The sequence below is a fragment of the Camelus ferus genome, chromosome 10 (genome assembly GCF_009834535.1).
Source record: "Camelus ferus isolate YT-003-E chromosome 10, BCGSAC_Cfer_1.0, whole genome shotgun sequence".
Taxonomy (NCBI): Eukaryota; Metazoa; Chordata; class Mammalia; order Artiodactyla; family Camelidae; genus Camelus; species Camelus ferus.
This window is the reverse complement of record NC_045705.1, coordinates 33439870-33456701: the sequence shown is the minus strand read 5'-3', so window position 1 is coordinate 33456701 and position 16832 is coordinate 33439870. Positions and strand designations below refer to the sequence as shown.

General features: G+C 38.1%; 1 long non-coding RNA gene across 1 annotated transcript; it reads left to right on the top strand.

Moving 5' to 3' along the window:
* Positions 1–353: 353 nt before the first annotated feature.
* On the top strand, positions 354–14157 carry LOC116666387. Its single transcript, XR_004323207.1, has 3 exons — positions 354–363; positions 5211–5215; positions 13781–14157. It is a non-coding gene; the product is annotated as an uncharacterized LOC116666387 (long non-coding RNA).
* The last annotated feature ends 2675 nt before the right edge of the window (positions 14158–16832 follow it).

Here is a 16832-nt window from a genome sequence, read left to right as displayed (position 1 = left end):
TGTGAACATCCCTCTGTGAAGTGTTAGCTGATGCTGATTCTCAGCCCGCTTGGAATAGGTGCATGTCTAATGCTCCAAACTCACCTGTATGAAAAGTGTGACTCTATTTCTTCTTGGCAAGTCTCTCTTGAGCTCCTCTTCTGCCAGATGGCAAAAACATTCTCTCTGTCAATTCCAGCCAATCACAGTCAGTTTAATAGTCCCGCCTCTACCCTTCCTCAATACCCACCCATATACACACTCCTTCCCTTTCTCAGGGCTTAGAGTACAAGGGAAAAAGGATGGGACAGATAGGGATATTGCCTGGTCCTCCATCATGGTCGGTCCATGCTGGCATTTACTGTGACATCCTATTCCCATCTGGTTTACAATTGCCAGACCATGAAATGATGGTCATGACTCCATGTCCCAAAAGGAAAGCTGCTCTAGACTCAGTTACTCCTTGTACCCTCTCAGAGAGCACTGGACACATTCACCTCCTCTCCCACACCACTCTGGGTCTCTGCCCAGCCCTGCCACACAGCCATTTCTTTCCATTGCCCCTACACCTTAAGAGGGAAAGAAGCTCTCAAGGTTGGGCCATAGGATTCCTTCCAGATTCACTTCTGCTGTTTCTTCATCTTACAAGCCTAGGGAATTTTTATTTGGTCTTTGAGAAAAATAAAGGCACTGGAAAAAAAAAAAAAAACTGGCTCTGACTGATCACATATTCTTGTATGCCTGTGGTTAAAGCATGAGTTTATGCCCTGGGTTATTGATGATTCTAGCTTTTGAAGTTCAGAAGCTCTTTATCACGAAAGTTTTATCTCTGCCTTGAGTTTCCAAAACAAATTTTGAACCTCAAAGGCCAGGGACTGACTTTTTTGGTATCTGCACTATGCTGCAACAACCCTACCCCAAGGTGTGGCTGCCAAGACTTCTAATTTGACGGGAGGATTGTGGAGTTTTAAAAAAATATATTAGAAAAAAAATCTGCATATCCAAATAAGATTTTACTACACCTAATTGTACAGATCCACACATTTGTTCTACGACTACATCTTACCTTTGAGCCACAGACTTTGGGAACATATGTACAGCATTTTACACATGTGTTTTAAATCTTGTTGTTTTCCATTATAATTGAGCACAGTTGTCAGACTCGCTTAAATTCAATAAGCATCAAATTTACTATTTTTGGCATACCAAATCATATCTTCCTTTGTCTCAGTTGTAAAATCATTAACATCAGCACTTTAATTTTCCATTTTCCACTATACTTTTATAAATAGGGCAAATGAGCGATAAAATGTTCACGTAATTACACAGACATTGCCGTATTTAGATGGCAACACTGCTAAAATGAAACTATTGGCTGAGAGGCAGCAGGACCCTAGGTAACAGAAAGTGGTTATTTGCCTACTGAAAGAGAAAAACCAAACTGGGCATAAGAAGGAAGCTCAGAGGTGTGGATATATAATATACGAAAGAGCAAGTTGTACAAACGTTAATGATTATCTGAATTTTCATTCATTAAGTTTTTGCCCACCCTTACCTATCTTCACATTTCTAAGTAGAAGCAATTGTAACCATTTTACTTGCAACAGATCTATCAAGATAGCATTCCTATACCCTACAATTTACCTAAGGACAAAAAAATCCACACTTCTCCTGTTCCTGTGTCTCTCCTTTACCCTCACACTGACAAAACTTCTGGTACCAGATGGTTGGGGCTTTCCCCCCACACCAAGAAGTTCTCTGTGACACCAGCTAGGTGTCAGTTCAATCCGACACTGACCAAAGTTTGCACAGACCCCGCAGCTAAGCCCCACAACACTGCTCCTCACTTCAGACACCAAGCCAAGCAGTGGGTCCCCAGGTTACCCCCAACTTCTGCTTGACTTGGCTACAAATCGGAGGTTCCCATGACCACCACCCCCCAAACCCTGGATTCAGTTATTTGCTAGAATAGCTCACAGAACTTAGGAAAATATCTACGTTTACCCGTTTATTATCAAATAAAAGACATGATAAAGGATACAGATGAACAGCCACAGGAAGAGATGCATAAGGCAAGACCTTTCTTTCTGCATCTATTTATTTATATTATGTCAGTAATAATGTCCCCTCTCTTATGCTTGATTTTAGTAATTTGAGTCTTCTTTTTCTCTTGGTCAGTCTAGCTAAAAGTTCTGTCAATTCTGTTGATCTTTTCAAGGAACCAACTTTTGGGTTGACTTCTCTCTGTAGTTTTTCTATTCTTTGTTTAATTTCCACTCCAATCTTTATTATTTCCTTTCTTTTGCTTGCCTTAGTTTTGGTTTGCTCTTCTTTTTCCTTAAATGGCTTAAGGTAGAAGGTTAGGTTATGGATTTGAGATCATTCTTCTTTTATAATATAAGTGTTGATAGGTATAAATTTCCCTCAAAGTACTATTTTAGCTGTATCTCCTAAATTTTGTCATAGTGTCTTTATTTTCCTTCATCTTGTGTTTTCTAATTCTTTACTGATGTTCTTTGACCCATTGGCAATTAAGGACTGTGTTAACTCCACGTATCTCTTATTTTCCAAAATTTCATCCAGTTGTTAACTTCTAATTTCATTTCATTGTGGTTGGAGACTATTAAATAATTTCAGTCCTTTTGAATCTTTTGCAGTCTTTTTTTTTTTTATCATTAAGCACATTGTCTCCTCTGGGGAATGTTCCACGTGGACTGGAGAAGAATTTATATTCTGCTCTTGTTGTGCAGAGTGTTCTATAGGATTTGTTGGTTTTTGGTGTTTAAATCTATTTCCTGTTAATATTCTGCCTAGTTGTTCTAGTGTTAAAAGTGAAGTATTGAAGTCTCCAAAATTTATTGGCAAACTGTCTACCTCTCCCTTTACTTCTGACAGTTTTTGCTTCATGTATTTTGGGGCTCTGTTGTTAGGTATGTGTTTATAAGTGTTATGTCTTCCTGATGGATTGGCCCTTTCTTCATTATAAAGTGCCCCTCTTTATCTCGTTACACTTTTTTACTTTAAATCTATTGTCTGATATCATTATAGCCACTGAAGATTTCTCTTGAGGTGATGTTTATTTTTCCTTTTTTTTTTTTTTTTCTGTTCTTTGGATTTCATAATCTCTATTGACCTATTTTCAAATTCACTAATTTTTTCTTCTACTAGTTCAAATCTACTCTTGAGACTCCTCAGTGAGCTTTTTAAATTTAGTTATTACACTTTTTAACTCCACAAATTCCATTAAATTCTTCTTATCATTTCTATCTATTGGTATTCTCTACATAATAAGACATTGTCATCACATCCTCTTTTACTTCTTTAAGCACGATTTCCTTTAGTTCTTTAAATATATTTATATTGGCTACTTTGAAGTCTTTATTAAGTCTGACATCTGCCCCTCTCACAGGCAGTTTCTGTTACCTGATTTTTATCTTGTGCATGAGTCACACTTTCCTGTTTCTCTGAATGTTACATAATTGTTGAAAGTGGACGCTCCAGATAGTACACAGCAGTAATTCTGGACAGCAGTCTCCTCCCTCTGCTACCAGGACTTGATATTGTTTTTGTCCATTTGTTTGCTTATTGACTGGCTGGAGTATTTTAGTGAATTAAATTTCCTCCACAGTGTGAAGGCTGTGATGTTACTTCTCAGAGGGTGCAGTACTGGGTCTGTGCACAGTCACCCTAGGATGGCAGCTGGTTTTAGCAGGGCTCGCTTCTGCTGTCTCTGTTCTAGATCACTCCCAGCTCGTAGGCTCCACTAATTGCCAGCTTACTATGCTATTGTTTCTGATAATGCCCGGACATGAATTGCTCCACAGTCTAACCCAATTAAATGTATACACCTTTGCAGGGGCAGTGTTTGAGGTTTGTTCTGTCCCCAGCAGGGCTCTTCTTAGATGTCTCTTTACCTGGTTCTCTCTGGTAAACCAGCTTGTCCATGCTTAGCTTGCATCTTTCATGAAGCCACCAGCCCCTTCTTAATTGCTTTCCAACAAAACCTCCACTGTTTTTTGATAACACCCTTAGACTTTAACTTCCCTACATTCTATTTCAAATACTCTGTTCCTTGGTGGAAAACTTAAGAGTTCTCAGTATTAGAGCCTGTCTCCTCCCCTGAGAAAAATCCTGGAGCCGGGTTTCCAACCTGGGGCAGGGACACTGGTGTACTTCTCTCTGAGGGACACCCTTGCTTTAGGGGGAAGGTGCCGGATGGGACAGTAGCCTCTCGCCTTCTCAGCTTGCCTCTCCCAGCATGTTGTCTCTAACCTGTGAACAATCTGGGGTTGGGGCCTGTGTTCTCAGCGTGCAGGACCTGAGGTAGAGCCTCTGCCCCAACCTCTGAGCTGCACTTGCCTGGAATTTAGCCTCTGCAACAAATAGCCGGTGTGGAGAGAAATGCTGGTGGTGGTATTCTGGGCAGATAGCATCGCCCTGAACAGGGAACTTGGGGAAGAAGGAGTGTTGTGTTCCCAGCCACATCCGCCCAGGGTGGAGTTTCCTTCAGGCTGAGCTGGGACAAAAAAGGGAGGGAGCAGGTCATGGTTGAAAGGTAGTAGACTCTTGATGTTCTTACAAGTAGCTTTTCTTCAATACATGTTTCTTAATTTGTTGTATGCCCTAAGAACCATCACGATATCTTAAATGGTTGTTGTCATTTATAATATTGACCAGTTATGCCTGTTTCTCTGGGAAGAAGTTCCCTGGAATTCTTAACAAAGACTCTCTTCTTGACCAAATTTTAGGCAAATTTTTTGAGCCCTCTTTTTGACTAGGTCTTATATTAGTCTGTCCTTGGCCTGCTGAAGACAGTCTTAGCAAAGAATCCTGCCAAGTTAATCCCCCTAGCTTTGAGACCTGATCACCCTTGATGTCTGATCAAGTTCTTCATCGCTAACCCTTGATATTTTATCACGTTGGCCTGTTAAGTATTCTGCGAAGTTAGTTTACCAAGACTCCCCCTGTTCTCGATGTCTTTTGTTAGTAATATTCCATCCACTGATTCTGCATCTTGGATATATATTCCCACTTGCATTATTGTATTTGGAATCAAATTCAGTTCTATACTGAAATCTCTTTCCCCTACAGCAATAGTACTGAAAGAAATCTGTCTTTACCACTTTTAGCTGGCATCCATCTGTTTCTCTTGGACACTCCTTACACTCAATGACATCCCAGAAGTGAAGCCCTGCATAACAATTTTTAAACACACCAAGTCATATGCAAAGTCTAAGTCCACAAATCATGGAATAAAGGAGTTAGAAATTGCCAAATGTGTTACTAGAGTATCACATATATTACTAATACCTTGAAGTATTACACAGAATTCTGTTTCCTTCCAAACCTCCATTCCTCATGCCCATCTCTCACAAAGGCCTGTGATTATAAAGTCTCCCAAACTGCACACACCTACTGCTACTATCTCTATCATTTCCCCACAGGTCTCTTACCTCTGTGCTCAGCATGTAGTCTGTCAGCTACAAGAGGCACAGGCATGCAGCTCAATTCTTACTAGTGGTTGAGTCAGCAGCACAATGGTGTCAAGTGAATAAAAATATAGCAAGTGTCTGAGACTTACCAGTGCATATTGAATCATTCTTCTTTGAGACTCCAGGCTAAACCTTCCAAACTCGCTCTGCATCCTCCAATGGGTGCCAATAATCCATGTTAGTCATAGAAGATAAAAGCCCAAGCATGACCCCACCGAACTCATCACAACTCCTTGCCATTTCATCGACAGGATGCAAGTGAGAAGCTTAAGAGAGCCACTCTGAATGACGTTCATTCTAAGAGGCTGAAGGAGATGACCAAGGAGTAACACCTTCCTACTGCTCCCCAATTCATGAAAGAAGTCCTCCTGCTCTGCCACGGAACAGATAAGCTATGAAAAGGCTTCTATCACCTTCTCTAGCAAACAGCTGGCACTCAGTAAATCTTAGTGAAATTTCTCCTCCCTTCTAAGTAGATCACTGTCTGTGTACTGCGATTTTTCTCTGGGGGAGGGGCGGGGAATTAGGTTTTGGTTTTTTTTTTAAATAACAAAGGCACTGGGGATTAAAGCCAGGACTTCATGAGTGCTAAGCGCACAGTGTACCACTGAGCTGTACCCTTCCCCCTGTATTGAGGTTTTTCAGAGCACTGGGAAAACTTCCTCACATCCCTGACACTACATCACAAATGCTACTACTACTAATAATAAAAAAAATAGTATTTATTGAGCTCCCACCATGTGCCAGTTACTCTTCCAATGCTTTACAGGCATCCTCTCATTTAGACCTCACATCAACGCTATGAGATAGACAGCATTATTATCCCGGTATTAAGGATAAGGGCAGAGTCAGAATTTATGACCAAGTTTTTGAGACTCCAAAGTTTGCATCCTTAACAACTATGCTCCACTCACTGACATTTTAAGACCTTCATTTATTAGCAAGTTGTTTTACTAATTTAGATACCTCTCAGCATTGTAGGAACACTTTTCAACATTATTAGGTACTAGCATTGGAAATTTTTTGGCTACTCTGATAAGCCCCCAAAGTGGAAGTACCTTGTTATCATTTTCACTTGCATTTATTTTATTACTGGCAAAAGTAAACAGTTTTCCACATATTTATTAGTTCTGTAACTCTTTTTATGATTTATTTGTCCAAGTCTTCTGGCCAGATATTGTATGACATTTTTGTATAATGAACACATTAACCATTTGCTGTCTTTGCTGCATTTTTGCCATTTTTTGTGGGTCTCATTTTATTTTGGTTATTTATGTAGAGAACTTTAAATGTCTGTGTAGTCTAATATATCTTTTCATTTTTTATTTATTCTATCACTTAAAAGTTCGTAAGTTAAAAAAAATTAAGACAGTCCACAAACTGAAAGAAAATATTGGCAAAATACTTATCTGAAGAAAGACTGTTATCCAAAATATACAAAGAACACTTAAACCTCAACAATAAGAAAACAAACAACCCAGTTTAAAAATATCTGATCAGATGCCTCACTAAAGAAGATATACAGGTGGCAAACGAGGATATGAAAAGATGGGCACCTTTTCTTATCCTTATTTGCCAAGGAATTGCAACTTAAAACAACAATGAGATACCACTACACAGCTATTAGTATGAGTAGAATTCAAAACCCTGATAACATCAAATGCTAGTGAGGATGTGGAGCAACAGGAATTCTCAGTCACTGCTGATGGGAATACAAAGCGGTACAGACACTTTGGAACTAAACATATTCTTACTGTATGATTCAATAAACACATTCTTGGTTATTTATCCAAATAACTTGAAAAGTTATGTCCACACAAAACTTGCATGAATGTTTATAGCAGTTCTGCTCAGAATTGTTAAAATTCAGAAGAAACTAGAAACAATAATTTTAAAATTTGTATGGAAACACAAAATACCCCAAATAGCCAAAGCAACTTTGAGAAACAACAAAGCTGGAGGTATCATGCTCCCTAACTTCAAACTATACAACAAAGGTACAGTAATCAAAACAGTATGGTACCGGCACAGAAACAGACACATAGATCAATGGATCAGAATAGAGAGCCCAGAAATAAACTCACACACATATGGCCAATTAATCTGCAACAAAGGAACCAAGAATATGCAATGGGGAAAAGACAGTCTCTTCAATAAATGGTGTTGGGAAAACTGAACAGCTACATGCAAGAGAATCAAACTGGACTGCTTTCTCATATCACATAGAAAAATAAACTCAAAATGGATTAAGTGTAAGACCTGAAACCATAAAACTTTTAGAAGAAATCATTGGCAGTATGCTCTTTGACATTGGTCTTAACAATATTTTTTTGAATCTGTCTCCTCAGGAAGAGAAACACAAGAAAAAAAAATAAATGAGACTACATCAAACTAAAAAGCTTTTTCACAGCAAAGGAAATTATCAAAATGAAAAGGCAGTCTACTCAAAGGGAGAAGATATTTGCAAACAATACACCCAATAAGGGGTTAATATCCAAAATATAGAAAGAACTCATACAATGCAACATCCCTCCCCCCAAAACACCCTCAATTTTAAAATGGCCAGGGGACCTGAATAGACATTTTTTCCAAAGAAGACAAGCAGATGGCCAACAGGCATAAGAAAAGATGCTCAACATCACTAATCGTCAGGGAAATACAAATCAAAACCACAATGAGATATCACCTCACACCTGTCAGAATGGCTATCATCAAAAAGACAGTAACTCACAAGGATTGGTGAGGATGTAGATAAAAGGGAACCCTCATGTACTGTGAGTGGGATTGTAAATTGGTGGAACCACTATGGGAAACAGTATGGAGTTTCCTCAAGAAATAAAAACTAGAACTTCCATATGATCCAGCAATTTCACTTCTGGGTAGTTACCTAAAGAAAGCAAAAACACTAAGTTCAAAATGTAGCAGAGAATAACTTTTGTTTTGTTGGAGGTTTACAGGGACACCATGACCTGGCCCAAGGGGAGGGCTGCAAGAACAAAGAGTGCCTGCAGCAAGAAGATTACAACAATCAACCACACCCCCTCCCTTATTTTTTGTATAAAAGGACCCTGTATTCTGACTAGAGCAGGATGGTTCTCCAAGACATTAGTCTGCCATCCTCTCGGTCTGCTGGCTTTCCGAATAAAGTCGCTACTCCTTGCTCCAACATCTCGTCTCCCGATTTATTGTTCTATCGTGCAGCAAGCAGAATGAGTTTTGGACATGGCAACAATTTTGGCGAAGCCAGCCAGGAGCCTTGCTGCTCGTGGCCAGCCGGCCCTATTTGGGGAATTTTTAGGTGAGAGACTAGCAGCTGCCAGGACCCCTTGTCTTGAGGATCTTCCCTTCAAAATTTCCTGAAGCAGCACCAGCTGCCCCAGTTTTTGGCAGTTGGAGCAAGGAGTCAACATTTGGAGGCCGACGGGCCCCATATAGTCGGGTAAGTCGCTCTGGTGCGTACAGCCAAGAACTTCTTTCCTCTCCATTTGGGCTCTTCCTCTGGAATAAGCCAATGGGTTTTAGTGGGGTACCCTGCTGGTGAGAGGAAATAGTTGTTGGACTTTTACCCGATTTGGAACCGGTTCATTTGTTTCTTTGGATGCTAGCATTTGTGTGCATTGTTTGTGTTTTGTTTGTCTTGTATTCTTGTCTTAAAAAAAAGATAAGGAACGTTTCAACTATCCCTAAAGAACGTTCTTTGAGGCACATTTTGAATAAGTGGTCTGATTACATACAGCTATGAATCCATGCCTAAGGGAAAGATGACTTCAGTTTTGTATTTAGTCATGTCATACTTTGTGTTTTCGGTATTGGGGTTTGTCTGTGCCTTTTCTGTCTTATTGTTCTTAAACTTATAGATATGGGAAATACTCCACCTGTCCCTAAGGAAAGCCCTTTGGGGCGTGTCTTAAGTAAATGGGAAAATATAGCTGTGAGCCTGTGACTAAGAAAAAGATGGCATTTTACTGTAACACTGCTTGAGCGGTATAACCTTTAGGCTCTGGGGAACACTGGGCTGGAAATTACTAAACCATTCTCCAGCTAGAACTGTTTTGCCAGAGAAAAGGTAAATAGGAAGAAATGCCATATATATAAGCCTTTATGAAATCCCATAATGAGGAAGGTAATGACTCACAGGGCCCAGGGCTCTTAGCCATTTTAAAGACCCTATAGGGAGCCCTCCTACACTGCTGGTGGGAATGCAGTTTGGTGCAGCCACTGTGGAAAACAGTATGGAGATCCCTCAAAAGACTAGGAATAGACTTACCGTATGACCCAGGAATCCCGCTCCTGGGCATATATTCAGAAGGAACCCTACTTCAGGATGACACCTGCACCCCAATGTTCATAGCAGCACTATTTACAATAGCCAAGACATGGAAACAGCCTAAATGCCCATCAACAGATGACTGGATAAAGAAGAGGTAGTATATTTATACAATGGAATACTACTCAGCCATAAAAACCAACAACATAACGCCATTTGCAGCAACATGGATGCTCCTGGAGAATGCCATTCTAAGTGAAGTAAGCCAGAAAGAGAAAGAAAAATACCACATGAGATCGCTCATATGTGGAATCTAAAAAACAAAAACAAAAACAAAAAAACAAAGCATAAATACAAAACAGAAATAGACTCATAGACATAGAATACAAACTTGTGGTTGCCAAGGGGGCAGAGGGTGGGAAGGAATAGACGGGATTTCAAAATTGTAGAATAGATCAACAAGATTATACTGTATAGCACAGGGAAATATACACAAGATCTTATGGTAGCTCACAGAGAAAAACATGTGACAATGAATATGTATATGTTCATGTATAACTGAAAAATTGTGCTCTACACTGGAATTTGACACAACATTGTAAAATGATTATAAATCAATAAAAAAAGTTTTAGAAAAATAAAAAACAAATAAAGACCCTGTAACAACTGCCACCCAAGAGCCTTAGGTGCAGCTGACAGTGGGGTCTCAACTAGTGCACTTTGTAACTTCTAAACTTCTGTCCCAGCACCAGTGACTCAACAGCTGTTATGACCTCTGGAATGCAAATTTTGAAAAAGGGAGTAATTTGGAAACAAATAGAAATCTTAAATGTCTTCCATAGAAGTTAGAAGTTACTAAAAATGTTTAGCTATCTAGTCAGGCAACTATCATTTGTTCCATCTGCCAAAAACCCAATTTGAATCCAACCTCTTGTAACTGATGAGTCTTACATTCATCAGTTTCATATCTAGAAGTTTAAAACAGGAACTATGAGGTCTCTGTGTTTGTACGTACCTATGTGTGTTGTAGATATGTGGCATTGCCAAAGTTAATTTGTAAAAGAGCTCTATTTGATTGGCTTAAAGAAAATTAAATGCTTATATACTCAGAAATATAAAAGAAACTGGCCAGAATGAAAATCAGGTTCATGTGATCTAAAATAAGTATTCAGTACTGAATCGATACCCAGTATTTGAAGCTAGCTTAAGCTTATTGGTCTAATATAGACATGTCTCAAGATTCATTAATGTTTTAAGCATAAAACTTCTATTGTACTTAGGTTTAACAGAAGTCCAATAAGACACTGTCATATCTGTTACAAATTTGTAAGCAAGAAAAACAACTTGGAATAATATTCTTGTAAGTAACAAATGTAAATAAGAAAGAACTTTTGGGTAAAATTTTGAGGAAAGATTATTTCAGGAATGTCCACTCAAATGATCTCCCCAGATATTTAGTAACTTAAAATTTCAGAGTTTTGCTAAGTCAAGTTAAATGATCAAAGTTTATTAAATAGCTAGGTCATTTTCAGATAAAATAAGGTATCAAAACATTAATTGCTGAATATTGACTTCCTCTTACAGAGAAACTAAAGATATTTAGAAATAAATATTAACAAATGTTTGGTGCCCCCTAAAATATTCTCTGCTACTAAGGGAAACATCTCTGTGCTAGGAAAATAAGATGAATGTTTTCAGTGAAAGAAGGTATAAGAAAAGGAATCATATTTTGTTAATGGAAAAAGAGTGACTTTTTCCTAAAGCTGGTTGCTTCTGAATGGAAAAGAAAATAAGGGACAAAATAGTATAGATAGAGAGAATGGTGGAAGGTTTGTGAAAGAGAAACCCTGAGAGAACAGTTTTGTACAATGTCTGGATTGGCTAAGTTTAAAATAAACTTGGTTGATTAAATAAACCTTAAAAGTAAGCTGGTACAAGATGACTAGGTTTGGTTTTCTTTCTCTCTATTGAGAGAACAAAGTTATCTTAAAATGTTAATCTGCTTTTAGTAACAGATTGTAAAGTTTCTTTTACCCTTTAAGTAACTTGTTCTGTATTTACCCTTGAAATATTTTTATTGTTAATGAATAAGTACTGTTTCACAGTGACCTAAACTTTTATCTGACCAAGTATTTTGAAACTTTTTAACAAGCTTCCCAAATATCTAATTTTAATTAGAATTCTTTTGACCTCCAGCTAAATCTGGGATGCTTCAGAGGGCCCCTGAAACATCTCAAAGAGAGATTTCAAACTAGTAAGTTTCATTTGGTGTGTTAAACAACATGGGAAGTATTGTCAAATGAATAATAAATCTTCCTAGGTTATACTGTATGAAAAATATGATTGATATAGATGTTCTAGAAACTACATGGAGTCCCTAAAAAACTGGTATGTCTGAAATGTTACCAATCATAATTCTGGTTATGGTGACCAGGTCTCTTTATCGATGTACAGTGTAACTGGGTGCTCAACCATGCTTTTAAGTCTTTTGTCATTTATAGACAGTTATTGTTTTATTCTGATGCTTTTGCTCTCTCTTCAAGGAGATTTACTGGTTTCTAATTTCAAACTATAGCACTGAACTAAACTGAGGAAGAAATTTTAAAAGTCTGATGGAAACTCTGATTTTACAAAACTTCATGAAAAAAAGGATTAGTTACATGGGACTGAGTAAACTGATGAATATAGTTATAATTTTTGGTTTGGTCTGAAATATTACTGGCTTTTAATCTGTGTTCTCTAATTATAAAGAAGTCCTTCTTCTCAAGCTAATTATGACTTATAGCTGTTTGGTAAACTATACCTTTGTAAGCACTTAATGAAAGTTCTTGGCTTAAATTCTCACTTATGACCTTACTAATACTGCTAACTATATTACTTGTATTTTGCCTGTTTTACAAAATTGTTGTTTCTTGTATTACCAATTGTGTGACTGAGCCTCTGATAAAATAATGACTAGGTAACTTAAAACAGCAGATCAGATATACACTTCTGTATGAGACCAATGATCGTAATAGTGCAATTCTAAATATGGGAAAAAGCAACAAGAGGGAATAGTCTCCTGACCATAACAGGCTAGTAAGACAGGTGGTCCAAAAACTTTTTATTACTGTTAACAAGGTCTAGTCCCATAATAGCACATTGAGTGGCCTATCAATAAAAATCCTTGCCTGACCTAGGAATAAGCATTCCTAGCACCATGGGATGAAATGGTCATGCCACACTGTGGTCAAATTTCTGATCATAAGGGCACTTGCCATCTGCCTCTACAAGGAACAGGATCACGTTGGCACTTGCCATCTACCTCTACTTGGACTAAATCATGAGCCCCTGCAGCCACTGACCTCCAACACACCCTGAAAGGAGTTCAGGATGGAGGTCAGGAATGAGGCGCTCTGCGCTCTGGGAAAACTGGCTGAACAGGCCTTCAGATAATTAGATATTTTCAGGAAAAGATTTATGAGCCCAAATTCTTGCATCTCCTCATATCTAGAAAAGTACTAAAATCATTAATGGTAACATCTGTTTTGGCCATTAAGGAGAAAAATGCACTTAAAATCAAAATGGAATAACTGTAGTTCAGACATCCAAGGTACAATTAGGTAACCAGTGTAGATGTGATTTCAGACAAGTTTCTGTATTGCTGAGAACTTGAGTTTTCTGAGCGGTGTCAAAATTAGAATGCCACCAGCCATTCTCAAAGCAGTGTCCGCTGGCAACTTGTAACTACAACCTTATGGGTTTAAGTTCTCCTCTTGTAGTTATTGAGTTTCTGGATTCATACTGCCTGCTGTATTTTCATATCAGATAAATCCAGGAACATCATAACTTCCTTGGAGGACATCAAACAACAAATACATAATGTAGAGAATTCAGAAGCGCATGCGCAAAAAGTTATAACCCAAGTTAACACCTGGTTTTCTGGTCCCTTTTCATGGACACCCCAAGGTCTCAAATCCATTCTTATGGGAATTTTACAGTTTCTGTTATCACTTCTGTTAATAGGAGTTGGCATATATCTAATATTCAGACTGTTTTCCAGTTGCAGGAAACATGCAGCTAAGGCTCTTTCTGAACCCCCAGCCACATGGCAAGATCAGGTTCACTCATTCCATTTCAAGGGCCCCAAACAACGCCCCCTTTCAGCAGGAACATGACACCCATCTCCCTATTTCCATAGAAATGGAATGAGAGAAACTGACAGTGGGGATTTTGAAGGAGGATTAATAAAATGGCTGCACTTAGGCTAACACATTGCTTATTCTTATGCTTGCCCTTGAAACGGTCAACTGATCTGACTGACCTGTTGCTACTCACAGTTCCAGGCCCATTGTTGAAACTAAAGCTATTGATCTTATTGTGTCTACTTTATTCCAGTAATCAATAGCTATAATCATGCTTGGTCTCTGAGCTGATTTCCAGGGAGAAGGTCACAGGACTGTAACCTTACAAAATAGCCTGAATTACCAAGACCACACCTTGGGTGCCTATAAGATAAAGAGATGGAAAGAGTGACAACCGCTAGCCTCTATAGAACTGGTTGCCTGGAGGCATCATGATGCCATTCTAAGTCTTCTTATGAACTAAATAGCACAAGAATCTAGTGTAATTACGGTACAGTGGGAAAAATTAACATTAACAGATATGTTTGAGGAACAGGAACCAAAACTCAAAGTTCAACAAAGTATCAAGGAGTTTTATCAGGATCAAATAGTTATAAATAAAAAGAAAGAGAAAAAAGAAAGAGAGATTATACTACTGACTAAAAATGCCCAGGAATGTTCCCGGGCCAAGGCTGATCAATTCCATTCCATAATCACCCCTTCATCGCCCCTTTCCAGCAGGAAGTAGCCAGAGTGGTCGTTGCCTCTTTTCCCACAAGGTAGTGGAATGGACATTGACATTGTGAGGAATTGTAGTAGAGAACAGCCTTTATTTTGTTGGAGGTTTACAGGGACACCATGACCTAGCCCATGTGGATGGCTGCAAGAACAAAAATGCCTACAGCAAGAAGATTGCAACTATCAACCACACCCCTTCCCTTATTTTTCTTATAAAAGGACCCTGTATTCTGACTAGAGCAAGACGGTTCTCCAAGACATTAGTCTGCCATCCTCTTGGTCGTTATTCCTTGCCCCAACACCTCATCTCCCAATTTATTGGCCTGTCGTGCAGTGAGCAGGATGAGTTTGGACTCGGCAACAAAAAGATATATGCATGCCTGACTGGGACATTGTGTGGTACACTGGAAATTGACACATTGTAACTGACTGTACCTCAATAAAAATAAACAAATAAATAAATATATATGCATGCCAATATTTATTGCAGCATTAATTACAATAGCCAAGATATGGAAGCAACCTAAGGGTCCATGAATAGATGGATGGATAAAGAAGATGTGGTGTGTATATATATATATATATATATATATATATATATATATATACACACATGCACACACAATGGAATATAATTCAGCCACACAAACACACACAGGAAAGAAATCTTGCTATTTGCAACAACAATGGATGGATCTAGAGGGCTTTATGCTAAGTGAAATAAGTCAGGCAAAGTCAATTATCATATGATCTCACTATGTGTAGAATCTAAAAAAAAAAAAAAAAAAAAAAAAACAGACTTATAGATACAAAGAACAAATGGGTAGTTGCCAGAGGGGAAGAGAATAGGGGTAGGGCAAAACAGGTGAAGGGGATTAAGAGATATAAACCTCCAGTTATAAAATAAATAAGTCATGAGGATGTGATATACAGAATAAGGTACATGGTTAATAATACTGCAATAATTTTGTATGCAGACAGATGGCTACTCAACTTCCCATGTTGACCATTCCATAATGTATGCAAATGTCAAATCACTATGTAGTACACCTGAAACTAACATAATATTGTACAACTATATTTCAATTTTTTTTAAAAAATTACATCTATTTTTACTTTTTAAAAAAGTGTAAAATTAGGGACAAATGTAAAGGTACAGTTGACCTTTGAACAGCACTAGTTTGAACTACAAGAGTCTATTTCTATGGGGATTTTTCTTCCAGTAAATACATACTACAGTTCTATACAATCTGACATTGACTGAACCTGCAGACACGCAGGGCCAACTGTAAAGTTACACAGAGATGATAACTGTAAAGTCATCCACTGTGTGGAGGGTCTGAGCCCTGAACTCCCACACTGTTTAAGGATCAGCTGTATTTAGTTAAAGCCTAAACTGCTTGGTTGAAATAAATATTACAGGAACTGAGGGCTGGGCAGGTATGGATTGGATTGGACCTTTCAGAGAAGGTTCCAGACAGAAAGTTAGTGTTGGTTTAAAATTAAAAAAAAAAACTTTGAAGCAACCATGATGTTCTTCAGTAGGTGAATGGATAAACATACCATGGTATAGCCATACAATGAAATATTACTCAGTATTTTTTTAAAATAAGAGCTATCTAGCCATGAAAAGACACGAAGGAATCTTAAGTGCATATTACTAAATGAAATTAGACAATCTGAAAAAGGGACATAAAGTATGATTCCAACTATAGACATTCTGGAAGACACAAAACTATGGAGACAGTAAAATGATCAGCTGTTGCAGGGGTTAGGGAGGAGGAGGGGGTGAATAGGAGCACAGAGAATTTTTAAAGCAGTGAAACCACTCTATATGATACTGTAATGGTGGATACATATCACTATACATCTGTCAAGAACACATAGAAAGAGAAACTCACACAAAGAGTGATGCCTATTGTAAACTGTGGACTTTAGTCAATAACAATGTACCAATCAACACTGGCTCACAAATACAAGATGTTAATAGGGGAAACTGCTTCAGGGCAGGCAGAGACTAAGTGAGACTATATGGAAACTCTCTGTAGTTTGCACTCAATTTTTTTGTAACTACTCCAAAAAATAGTCTATTGTAATTTTTTTTAAAGTTTGCAAGCTATTCTCCCCAAGATTTAGTATTCACTTGTTTCTCTTATCCTTTTTTAAATATAACTTTTAAAATTTAAATTAGTATAGTATGTGGTACGGGAGGGAAAAAAAATTTTTTTTCTCCTGTTAATGCCATCATCCCAA